The following is a 13,585-nucleotide window of genomic DNA, read 5'->3' as shown; positions in this document are numbered from 1 at the left end:
CGTAAAAATGCAGTAAATATAAATAAATTCCAAGATGTTCGTAACAAAATAACATAACGTGTAAATACGAATGTTAATTGAATTTATAGAAGATTTACTCTAGCAGATAGAACATATACAGCGATTTAATAGTAATCAACCGTATTTTTTATAAGCAAAGAAAAATCTGCTTATATAGAAGATCTAATTACAGCTCTGAAAAGAAAGTGAAATATTTAGGCAAATTATATATGTATCTCCGCACGTACATACACACACATACGTGTTGAAATTCGAATAAGTTCTTTGTTTTGTATCACTTTCTCTTATTCACGTTGCATTTATGGCACATGCCCCTACGCTTATCTGAAACCTTATCGCTCGTGTATCCATAGTTGAACGACAACTACACACGATAAAGAGTGTTTACAGTCTGCGCTATGAACGTAGTTAAATACATACTATACATATATATGTCATAATCTCAATATGAATAGACTTTCGGGTACAGTTACTCATAAATTCTTACAAATCATGCGAACCACCAAAGGTATTATAAAATTATGAAAGGGATTAAAAATCTAAATAAAATTTATGATATCTACGTACAATGTACTTAAATACTTCGAAAGATACGCTCTATCGATAGCGTGTTATAGGAAAAAATATACAGAAAAATCTATTTACTATAGACTTCCAACGGAGATAATTTCGCAGGTCATATCTTAAATCGATTTGACTATCAAGCGATTCAAAAAAACAAATTTGTTTGCCGCAAGCGTTATCTATTACTCATCGTGTACCAAAGCTGTATAATTTGCATGATAAGGTCCGTTTTTACCGCGTCCTTTTTAGATGTACCGATGTTCGTGAAGTATAAAGTATAAACGAATAGAAACGGTTCGTAATCTGCATGCTGAAGTTTAAGCAGACATCAATTTCACTTGTTCACATTCAATCACACTTGTGAAACAGCCTTTGCGCGAGCTACTATAATCGTTGTTTGCCGCGAAATTTTAGTATTCGTTATGTAACTCACGAATTCTAGGAAATTTTGATTTGTCAAATATTTATTGCTATATATTTTCAGAAAATTGTTGCCCTCTCAGTTTTTCATTTTTATTGCGTTTTTTTAACCGATACTCTGATATTTTGATACTTGTATAATTTTTATAATATTTACAAGTTTTGATCAAGTTTTTCGCAGAAAATGACGAGCTTGTTTTTATTATTTTACTTAAGAATATGAGTAGGATGTTTTATGGTTTTAGAATGTATGTATCTATGTTTCGTAGGAACATTTTGGTTCTTGGTTTCGGAATCATTTTGGTAGAGTACGGTAATGGTTGTTATAGATATCGAAACTGTATTTAATTTTATATTATTGTATATTCTATTCTTTTTTTAAGGGAGATTCATAATATGTAAATACATTTCTTTTTTTCCCCCAAAAAGATATCCATCTTACAGTTTCAAAAACATGATGTATTTAACGAGATCGAAATTTTCAGAAATGTGATATATTCTTGCGTTCCGTATAACATATAATGAAAAACGATTTCCATAGTAAAAAGAAATAATTCTCCTGCAAAGATTTACTATTTATCACGATTAATCATACTTAGAATTTATTACCTTTTAACGATGAAGATATTTTTAACTTTCCAATTAAATTCGATACTCGATTATATTATTTATTGCTTCACATATTGATTTTGTCAGTCCTAACTGACCAACCTTGCTATACTCTTAAAATTTGGGTCATCAATCAACCATATACATTATAGATATATTATACATATCTATTATATATATTATATACATCAAATTAGTCTCATAAGTCTTACCGTATTAGCCATAATCCATATACGTAAATATTATTGCAAGTTCTTTAGAGCGACAAAAGACGCACACGGATCAGTGACAGAATAATCAACGTAAATGAAGATTCACGCGGCGCACGTGACTTTCCCAGGGAAAGAAACAGAAAGTCCGTGAAATTGCATCGGTTGAGTGTCGCGCGCGCATACGAGCCGATGCGCCGTAAATTTCCGACACAACGTGTCGCGGACTCCGCCGCGCCGGCTTGAAAGCCGATCCAGTTTGCAACGAGCGACCGCGCTGGTGTTGTCCGCGACACTAAAATCCTCGCCCCCCCTCCGACTTTGTACAATCTCATCACAAGTCGATTTAAATCAGCCTAAATTGTCCACGAGGAACATTTTCGTGTTACTTTCGAGTAACGATATTTTACATATATTGTATTACTTTCGTTATATGTACAATGTACGTCCTGAAATGTTCAACCGATTAAGTTCAGTTCTCGATGAGACAACGAAGAAACTAAATACTCGTTTTGTTAATCAATGAACAAAAGACAATTCTTGTATTCGACGATGTGACGATGAACAGTAACAGTGATTTAGGTCAGTGTAGTTCAAGGTGAATTTGATCGTGAGTCTAGTCAAGTGTGAGAACCAGTTTTCCCGAGTTTCCTCTCATACGTTACGTTGAAACTTGGTAGATAGGTCGATAGTTGGTAGCCTGTAATTCGACACGTAACATCCGCTACCACTACCGGAAACTTGACAAAACATAAATGACTTTGAACTTTGAGGTTGGATCTTCGTCAAACACTTCGCCTCGTAATTCTAACCTTACTATGATCTTCAAATCTTTTCGTATATCAATTTTCGATGTTTCAACGAGTAAAACGGTTTCTACGCTTTCTAACGAACAGTAATTTCAGCATAATATTGAAACGATAAATCATGTATATATATCAATAGTTTAACTTTCATATAGCTTTTGAAATTTTCTTCAAATTTGAAGAATTTTTGGTTGAGTTTGATATGAATCCAATAGGCAGGGTTAAAATTATTTGAAACAGTCTGTTTCGTATCGTTGAATAGAGTGCAGAGGAAAGTTTCCGATTTGCGAAAGAAGGAGCGAATAAATTGCCCCTTCGAGCTGATAAGAGCCAGAGCGTCGTCAGAGTGACAGCATGCGACGATGCGCTAGGTCAGTGTTGGTATTGAATTCGTGCAGGATCAAAGACCGTTGCGAATGTTTCCTTCTAGATAGAAACATTACCGCGAACGCTGTTGCGGGCCTCGTTACCGATGGACAGCCACGCCACGACAATGACGAACACTTGTTGCTAAAGGCTAGAGACGTGTGTCGAACGAATACTTGCTCCCGTTCTTCTCTGACATTGTTTCCTATTGGAATTATTGCACTCGTGGGGGTAGCACACAGTCTGCTATTTCACTCGTGAAGTAATGAAACTTTCCTCGGATATTGTCAGTCCCGGATGAATAGAGTGAATTAAGGTTTTCTTATTGATAGGGAATTTCGCTCGATATATGTACGTTTGATTATGTATGTAGATTTGACTAAATTCAAATTTCCTGGTTACTCTTGTAGGTATTGGATAATCATTAGTCACATACATACGTACATCCAAATTTTTTTAATGAAAAATATTCCTAATCGAGAACTTCTGAATGAAGTTTTAAAATTCTGAATGAATTTAGATTTTTTATTCTGAACATGAAATCGTGTTATAATTCAAAATTTTGTTAATGATCCTATAAATTCCTGATAAGGTTGGTGATTTATAGTTAGATAACTTAATTTTCTTTCGTATGTTTTTTGAAAATTATACATGTCAAAAATTTCCTTAATATTGTAGAAGTTTGGCATTTTATAAATTTGTTTCTTGGAGAAGTTTCATATATTTAGAAGAACTTTAATATCTATGATATTGATGTAAATTTTGAGTGACGCTCTCTATACGTTTTATATTCACTTAACACGATGACGTACATAATGGTTCTCTCTAGTCCTGATAATTAATTACCGTACATTTATCTTTATGTGACTGACCATGTTTACTGTGATCGGTTTTGTAAATATTTTCATCAGGCAAATATGCTTAGATTATTGTTTGACGATGCTCGCATCTTCAAACAATATTCACATCTCTCTGGCAGATGGCTCACGATTCTCGCAATAAATTCCACTATTATAAGAATATCGGTCATCATCCAAAACGCTCGTTAGGATAATATACTGATGCTGGGAAAATTCACGTGACCAATGTTTACCACACAAACTATATTTTCATTTTCGTACAATTCTGTACGTTTATTTTCAAATTTAATCATCTTTCCGTGTTTGGATCTTTATGATAATACGTAATAACTTTTCATGTTCATGTGTGCAAAGACCACATTTCTTAGCTTTTTAACTTTGCCAATTTATCTGTGAAATCATCATTTTTTTTTTTAAACGAACATAATTCTTCGTATCGTTTATCCAAAACTAAATAATTTTCGTTATAGGCTGTGTTAATATTTTTAGTGGCGAATTCATTAAGGTTAGAAAATAATCATTTCCTTTTCCTAAACACAGAATCAAGGGACTAAAAATCAAATAATTATTTGCTAAACCAACAAAATAGGTTAATAGCTTCAAATAAATAAAGTAAAGGTACTAACAAAGGGAATAGTGAATTATGTATCGTAGAATCAGAATGATGTGTGCGTGATCTAAAATGTCACGTTCATAGACAATGATTCTCGTGTCATTTACACTATTTTACACGGCTTTAAGTATTACTTACATTAACGGAATTTTTGCGTAGCTGTCCCATTTAAATCCAGTCTTTTCACAAATTGTATGTCCGTGCAACTATATTTGTCAACGAAAGAAAACTAAACTACAACAATGTACGAACAGGCTTAACGATGGTTAACATCGATAATCTTTATTTGTTAATTGCTTGAATTTGTTTAATTTTCTCGTAGCAAAATAAATTTATTTAAAATGTATTATATACATACATATATATGTATGTATATCGTGGAAATAATTTATAATACATTTATTTACTTATTTAATTTTAGAAATTTAAAAAAATAAAAATAAATTTTAGAAATAGAAATTTAGATATTTAAATGAATTCAATTATTACTAAAAAATGAATATTCGTAGCAAATAGAGTTTGTTTTAATGGATAAGTATAGCGATATTTATATTTAGAAATAAATGCTTCGTAGTAAATTTAAAACCGTGTGAATAGACGGTCCACGCTATTTCTAATAATTTATAGCTATTTGATCGATTGGTGGTTAGTATGTTTCATGGTCGATCGTGGTTGAATACACGCCAAAAACAAGAGGTACCTTGTATTTTTAGAATCATTTCATTTGCGCCTTTTTAAGCTCGAAGTCAACGAAAATTTATCATGATACAATAGTGTCAAATCAACAGTTGTGTGGAACACAAATTCCTACTAATAAATAAAATTCAATATTCCTCCTCTTCTTCAGAATTTAGAATATTTCGTCTTTTTTCTTTGAGAGGTGTAATCATAAGTATGTTAATTATGAAATTAACTTGGAATTATTTTTACCTTTCACCGCAAAAAATTTTATTTCGAAATTTTAGATTATTAATAAGATTTTCTTAGAATTTATTAAATTACTTCATTTGAGAAAAATTATAAGATTTTGAAAAGTTCTGACATTTTGCTTTTTTCCGATATTTACTTTGCTTAAACATTCTTAATAAAGAGTAAAAAATTGAAGAGTTGAAAGAAACTTTTAACAAGTATTATAGTTCACCGATGATCAAGTGTTAATTCCGATAACGTCGAACTTTTTAAGCAAATTTCATAAAAATCCCAATGTAAATAAAATTCACGATGAATTTTAATACATTAACGAAGCGGAAAAATTGATTATTTCCGCTAATAATAACAAATTTACCATTAAATATTAATTTTAAAAAGAATAAAGAAGATACACTAAACTCCTGTGTTATATTTTGATATACTTTTTGATATATTTGGTAGACAATTCATTCGCATATTTCTAAGTATATATAAATGTAAACAAAATCAAATCTGGTTCTAGTAAAATTCAACATAATAAAAGCTACACCGATCTAACGTAACCATTGGATCCTAGGAAATCGAACACAATCGAGAAGTTTGGTACTTATACTATCATAACATTACAGTACTCTTGATATTACAACATGGTTCGAACTGTTCTACAAAGCCTTGGCATGTCTTCAGGAACTCTCTTTGTGGCGCTAATGGCACAGAAAAAATAGACAGTATTTATATCGATCGATCTCCGAGCTGTTTCGTAGTACATACATATTTGCGAATTATCCGATAGAAACGCAATAACCATAAGAAGAATTTAATTAAAAACAAAGAATTTATTTAAAAACGATCATTCATTTTATTCATTTTATTCATTTTATTCATTTTATTGTGTATTTCTAAAGAGATACTGGAAGTTACGCATATTATCATATCCTGCAATTTCAAATTTTATTAACTTATCGTAACAAACGATTCGTTTACCATAATTACTAGTTCTTAGATTGCAGGTAGAAATAAAAAAGTTTTAATCAATCGGGCAGTTAAGGTGGAGAAATGGCACAAGTGACAAAATATTTAATTTAAGAAACCTGCATAGGTATAATTCGTGAATAAAGTTAATTTTCAATAAAAGTACGATAGAAAAATCTGTGTGCTTGGAAATATTAAATTATACATTAACAATATATTGTTCAATTGTGGAAAAAAACAATAACCGAAAGAAAATTAAAACGAGATTTCTTCGTATACTTCACGTTTGAATAACTCTGAATATTTTTCTCAAATTTGATTAAATGTGAAGTGTCAGAATATAAATCTCTCCCTTAATTAAATTAAATTCGTATAAATTTGGTTGTTTACAAATAATACATACTGCTTTTCTTTTTTACGTAATTAGACCGCACACATGCATACTTATAAAAAGACTGTGTATGTTTATATACTTGTAAAATATTTAGAGATTGAAAACTGCAGGAAACATATAATATATTCGGAGATACATGTATAAAATATTCAAGTATAGCACCCATTTATAATATTTAATTTAATATGTTTGATTCCGTTTTATAATTATGCTAATAAAAATATGAATTTCTATAAACATCTACGATCCAGTTATAACAAATTTTTGTATTCGTAATGAAACCTTCCAGATAAATATAAATTTCAAATATTTATGTTTATATCTATGTTGTATCATTTTGAGGAAAGAATGTACTTCATTTATATCGTACAAAACCCTTGAATTATATGTATTTATTTCCTCTTCTAAGAAAAGAAAATCCAGACTTTTAATTTTCTTAATCATACATTAGTCTGAATTTTGAATTCTCCCTCAAAGCGGAAGAACTGTTATATTCGTCGATATTTTGAAAACTCACCGCGTTTCGCAGCAGAAATTCCATTGGTGAAATAAGCACGTTGATCGTGATCGTTGGCGCCTACCTCGTCCTATCTTGCGTTCGTTTATTGTGCTTGTTATATACGTGTATTTTGTTCGGCAATCTACTCTACGGTATCACTATTCTTGGCACGGATCGAATGAGTCTGTCTCGTTTGTCTCGTCTGTATATGTATGTTGGTTAAAAAGAAGAAAAAAAGAAAGAGTTACGCCCATGGAAAGAAAAGAAGGCACCCAGTGATTGGTGATTCACGGAAAACACCGGTTTCTCTCATGATTATCGCTTGTCGGTAGTTGTCGGTATTTTTGTATGGATTCTTTTGAGTTTTTCTGCAGCGGTGTACGCAAGTTTCCAGCTGGATATTATATATTTTTTACTTTATATTTCAATATTATATTTCAATATTATATTATATTTCAAATATAATCGCGATATTTGGAAGAATATTAACTAATATTGCGTATAAGGGCATGGCAACGAAAAGAAAACGTTAAAAGAAATATGTAAGCGCTTTTGTAATATAGTTATATAACACTAGTTGAAATTCTTTAAAATATGGCTTTTAACGTATAAAGTGAAAAATCTGTTTGATCACAAACTTTTGTCTGCTATTAGATGCTGGCTTGTACTCATCTGCGTGTTAACTATCTCATTCCTTGTTTTTAGCTTAAGCTTTTTACATTTTTTATGTTTTCTTGGATTTTATTTATGATGTATAGCATATTGGAAAACACGTTATTGCGTGTTTGGAATATGTCTCTGCGTGTCGATAAATATTGGCATTGGTATTGCGTAGAGTAGCGTTGCGTGGGTATTCATAATGGAAGACATAGACCAGATTCTACCTTTTCTCGACAGAAATAGGGATATTGTTAAAAACTTGGAATTAACTTAGGTGCTGGGAATTATTTTTAGACATATTTTGTGTATATTATAAGTACAGTATATATTATGTTTCTTAAAGGTTTTATAAGAAAATTTATTTAAGATTCTACCTAAGTACTACTTTTATGTTTACAATAAGTGTATATAGAATTTAAATTATAAATATCATACGTGCTTCTATGCAAACATTATGATGTTATAGTCGTTTTTTTCCATTTTCTTTTCATAAATAAGAGACATATGTGTATTAGAACAACCAGTAATTAATCAAAAGTATAACATATTAATATTACATAATGTTTTCTTCTTCGTCACTGCTAAACACCACTAAGCGGAGGCGTTTCTTTTCTGGTTTCATCTAAACATCCTCATCTTTTGAGCTTTGTTAATTCATGTATGATTTCATCACGATGATCTGTTAGCCGTGAAAATATCATCGACTTTTTGTCAGGAAATTTTCGAGTTGCTGCTTCCCTTTAGCGAAAAAGCTTTTGAGAGCGAAGGATTGATATTCTATGAATTAATAATAAATCGAAAATTTCAATATTTCAAACTTTCGTAAGCAAATCGCAGACAACGCACACGCTTCCTCGAGTGAAAAGCATCGAATGCACTTAAAAATTCTCATTACGTGCTGTTTTGTATTGGGATTTCCCCTGTTCTCTACCCATGTTACAGCAAAACTGTGTTGTAGGAATTCTCAAACTGTGTTACAGCGAACTGTGTTACTCCGACAACATATTAAAGAATTATTGATATCACACTCGTATACCAGAAAGTAGCCTGTTGTTCAAATAACATTTTTATTATTACTCATTAGAAGCTGTTATAAATGAGAAAAATATACATGTATTATTCACGGGTAAGGAATTGAGCAAATATGGTCATTTTAATAAATAATTATAAATAGCCTTAAACGAAGCATCACATAGACACTTTTAAGTAATATTTACTTCTAATATCATTTAACTGAAATTGAAAGAAAATGACTCTAAGAAATAACGTATTGAAATAAAATATGGTTTCCGTTATTTCTCTTCAAACAATTAGATAAAAAAAATAATATGCTTAAAAAAATGTACTGAAATCTTATTTGTTTATTGTTAAGATTTAAAAGTTGCTTGATATTTCACCGAATACAATATTGTGGGACAAGTCAATAATTGCATTATTTAGTTGCTCATTTTTTAAATTTTCCTTATATTTCTTACTTTTATCCGTCTACAATTTTGCATATCTAATGTATCGTTACAGAACTTTGCCAAGAAACTTGTACTTATTTGCTACTCGCAATGTTATACATATACGCGCAACGATAACGTGGCGTAAAACCTGAAGAATCAACGAGAAAATTAGAAAGTCTTCAACGGTTTTCACGAACTCTCGACAATGATACCGGCAGACACTTGACAAACTAATCTCTGTAAACTTGCTGCAATTTACTAGAACTGTGGAAGAAACGCGGTCGTCTAGAATCTAGAATCTAAAATCTAGAAGAATGTCTCGTACGATTCCGTGAACGTTTTATTTTGCTCGTAGGAAAGGTATTACGCGATCTTCTGATACATTTCTATCGCAATGAATTCTCTCGAAGAGAAGTAAATGTGAACGACTGATTGTGAGAATTTTTGGTTGAAAAATGAATATCTATGTAAACAATATATTTCAGCTAAATTAATAACAAATACACAATCTAAAAAAAAATGTTATATCTATTTAAGCTATTTGACGTTTTTATACTTTTAATTATGAAAGCTAGCAAGGTAGTTAGATCGGTACGTATGTAGTTACCTTTTTTAATTTTCTTTGAAATGTGAATGAAAAATAATCTATATTCTTTGGACTTTTTGTAGGGATCATTAACTTGGATTTGATTAATTATCAGTTATTCCGAAGTTAATATATTCTAGAGTTGATAAATCATAGCATGATTCATTATAATCTATTTAGATTCAAAAATGAAACTTATTAGAGAAGTTTATTAGACAGAAGCTAATAAAGATATTATTTAAATCCAACTTGCTATAATCCAATTAATATTATTTATATCTAAGTTATTAGAAAAAAGTGGCTATATTTATTTCTTTTAATAAAATATCGCTTGAAGCCATAAGAAAACATCTTCATTTTTATCGAAGTTTCTCATAAAAGGAGATTTTCCTGCTTCTTTCTCCTTTACCTTTTTGTAAGTTATAAATTCTTCAATCAGCGAGCAAAAATATACATATTCCAGTCGGAAGTCCATAAATAGAAGGCTTGACAACGATACAACATGCATTCGAATACACCACATACATAGTATCCTATCAACGATATGACGAGTGACAATCTTTAATTAAACAAGATTAGCAATATGTAAATTATTGATCTTGCAGGACTAAATACGCAAATTTTATGAATCATGCTAATTTCTACGATGCTTCACGATATCTCTTATGTGTGTGCAATATGTATATCATACACAGTATATATAACATGTAGTATCTATAATATATAACATTCTACGAAAACAAAAAAGAAAAGATGGAAAAGTTCTATATTAATAATTATATTAATAATTATAATAATGCACTAATCGATGCAGTTATTTACTTTTAATAAAACAGTATCAAAGCATATTTGTACCAAAAACTGAATAGTTTAGAGGATATTCTGATTTCAATATTAATTCAACATTTACTTTCTCAAAGTTAGTGTTCAAAAATAGCATCGTTTAACCGAAAAAATTTAGTTGAAAGTAATTAATAGTATGCTTTTCTTAAATTTTGAAGCCTTACTTATTTACTTGTGATCGAATTTTTTATCACATTAAAATTTTTGTGAAGTTAAGAGAAGCATGTACAATTCAAAATGTTTTAATTAAACCTCCTCCTGTGAGCTAGAATTTCAAAGAGGATACGCTTTTTCGATTCACTTGGTATCGGGCACAGATCATGTCATAGAAGGAATCATTTTTCTGAGTGTATTGTTGTGTTTAACTCATTCGTATTCAATGCTAGTAGACATGGGCGTTCAATGCCAATGTGGCATTAGTAATCTGTGATACTCTGATACTCGAATCAGTCGTCCATTCCTCGGAAGACATATTCGTACAGTGTACCGAAGAAAGCTGTGTCATCGAAATCTTCTTACGATATTTCCATTTGTTATCCGTGTTGATATTTCGACGGTCCATGGCGGATTGTAGGGTTATTTTTCTAAATTTGTCAATAATTGTGAGATAACCGATTAAAAATACAGCAAAGAAACTTTTCTGCTTAATATATCGTTGAATAATTGGGAGATATCACACAAAACACAACAGGAAAACAAAACAGGGAAAAAAAGATGTTTCAACGATATAATTTTTATCTCGTATAAACGAGACACTTCAGTGTTTGATGAAATTCTTATAATATTTCTATAACTTTGTTCACAGAGTATCGAGTTCCCAATACTCTCATGTAGTACTTTATCGATCAAAAATTTTAAGCTACGTGCCAAACGAGAATGTTTTGTTTTTATGAATGAATATAAAATTTGTTATCATTTTAAGTTATAATTCATTTAAATAATTCATTTAGGAAGCTGTTATTTCTTAAAACGTGTTTACTATAATTTCAGAATTATTGGTGATTTGTAGTACAAAAAAAAATATCGATATAATTTTTTTTTGTTCTTTTGACAGCGAAAGAATATTTTTGTTTATTTAAAGGAAACTTTATTTCTGCTGGTCATTGATCATTTTTCACGACAAGATTTCTCAATTTAATACCGATTCTCATATAAAAGTTTAAAAAATAATCGTTCGCACGAAGATTTGTTGAAGATTCATGTCTTCCTATATTTCCAAAGAATCAAATAACATTTGGTAAAGTGTACGAATGTCTCTTTTTCTCCCAAATAAAGCCGAAAAATTGATTTAATTTTCCGAAAAAGTGAAGGATGTGTAATCAGCAGTTGCTGTGAGGAAGAAATTGATAAAATGTGTTTTATATGTTGTCTCTTGATCTCGATGTTCAATTATTTTCCGATAAGACAGATCATAATGCGCTAGCATACATACGTATACATATCTATGTACAAGGTATTGCAGACGATCTGTTCGAAAACCGACCTCGAGAATTCTCGAGGATTCTTGAAAATATACACGTTCGAATGATCATGAAAATTAATAGGAAAAGTTTGTAAATGTTTTCGTGAAATAAAATCTTTTCATAGAAGAAAATAATAAATATATATATCAAGAACTAAATTATCTATATCTATCGAATACATTGAAAAACATACATTGAAGGTATTGGTAGTTTATGATGTCATGAAATCATCTCTTAAAAAACAATAAATGTCGAAAGTAAAAGGAAATAGAATAATATAAGTTTACTTTTTAAATGGAATAATCCGAATATAATCGTGCATGGATTGTGATCCTGTGAGAGTGAGAGTCGAGTAAAATCTTTGTGTAAAAATGGTGTTTCGTCGGCAAACCAGCGAACCGACCGGAACTGTCACCAAGAGCCCCAGCATAGCTCATAGTACCAGCTCGTCTGGCATTTTATCGAATTGGTACACGAAAATCACGACAAACGTAAAGAAGAGGCAACCGTTCAGTCCAAAATCTTTGTTGAAGAAGGCGTTGGTACTTATTGTTTCATTTTTTTAACTATATATCTTCCTATATATCTGAGGACATATCTTGCAAACAATTTTCCTTCAAATAAAAGTGAAACAGATATTTGTAATAAATAGACTGCGGATTTTTATGGAAATTTGTAGCTTTATTTTAACTGAGGCAGTTCTAATCGAGAAATCAATATACTTTTTATTATTTTACTAAGAAAGAATCAAATTTAGAAATTTTTCTTTACTACGTAAAAAGAAATAAAAATATATTTTTTCAATATAATTCACTTAATGTTTAAAATTTACTAAAATGGTTAGTTAAGTTTGTCTTGTATTTTAGGATTCAGTTAGCTTTCAATAAAGCTATTTATATATATACGAAAAAATGGAAATACATATTTCGATTGTTTAAAAAATTGTTGACTCTGAAAAGACCCAAGGTCCACTCTAACCTGTTTGATAAATTTTGAACATTAAATGTCAAAAACATTATATTTTAAAAATTTTTCATTGTTTAATAAAACAAAGCCGAAGTAAAATAGTGAAAATTGGGAAAAAGTCACTTAACTGCATTATTACACATTTTACACTTTTTACACTTTTAAATTTCCCGTAAGTGCACAGAGATTCGCAGTCTATTAGTAAAACTGTAAAACGTAGTTGGGATTTATTCCTTACGATTTTATATAAATTTATTATATAGGGCACATTATAGAGTGTGGGTGTACTATTATAAAATGAAAGTATGGGTGTTCTATTTCAATATGAAATAGGTACTTAAATGAAGTTAATCTCTGGAAATTTTCAATGAAATAAT

At 30.3% G+C, this 13,585-nt stretch overlaps 1 protein-coding gene across 1 annotated transcript in view; it reads left to right on the top strand.

Annotated features, from left to right (window-relative positions):
* Window positions 1-13,585, top strand: part of SNF4Agamma (SNF4/AMP-activated protein kinase gamma subunit) — a 133,757-nt gene that overhangs the window by 97,853 nt on the left and 22,319 nt on the right. The gene's annotated exons all lie outside the window — the stretch shown is intronic.

The sequence above is a fragment of the Bombus vancouverensis genome, chromosome 2 (assembly GCF_051014615.1).
Source record: "Bombus vancouverensis nearcticus chromosome 2, iyBomVanc1_principal, whole genome shotgun sequence".
NCBI lineage: Eukaryota > Metazoa > Arthropoda > Insecta > Hymenoptera > Apidae > Bombus > Bombus vancouverensis.
The sequence above is the reverse complement of the archived record's forward strand: the minus strand, read 5'-3'. Positions and strand labels throughout refer to the sequence as shown.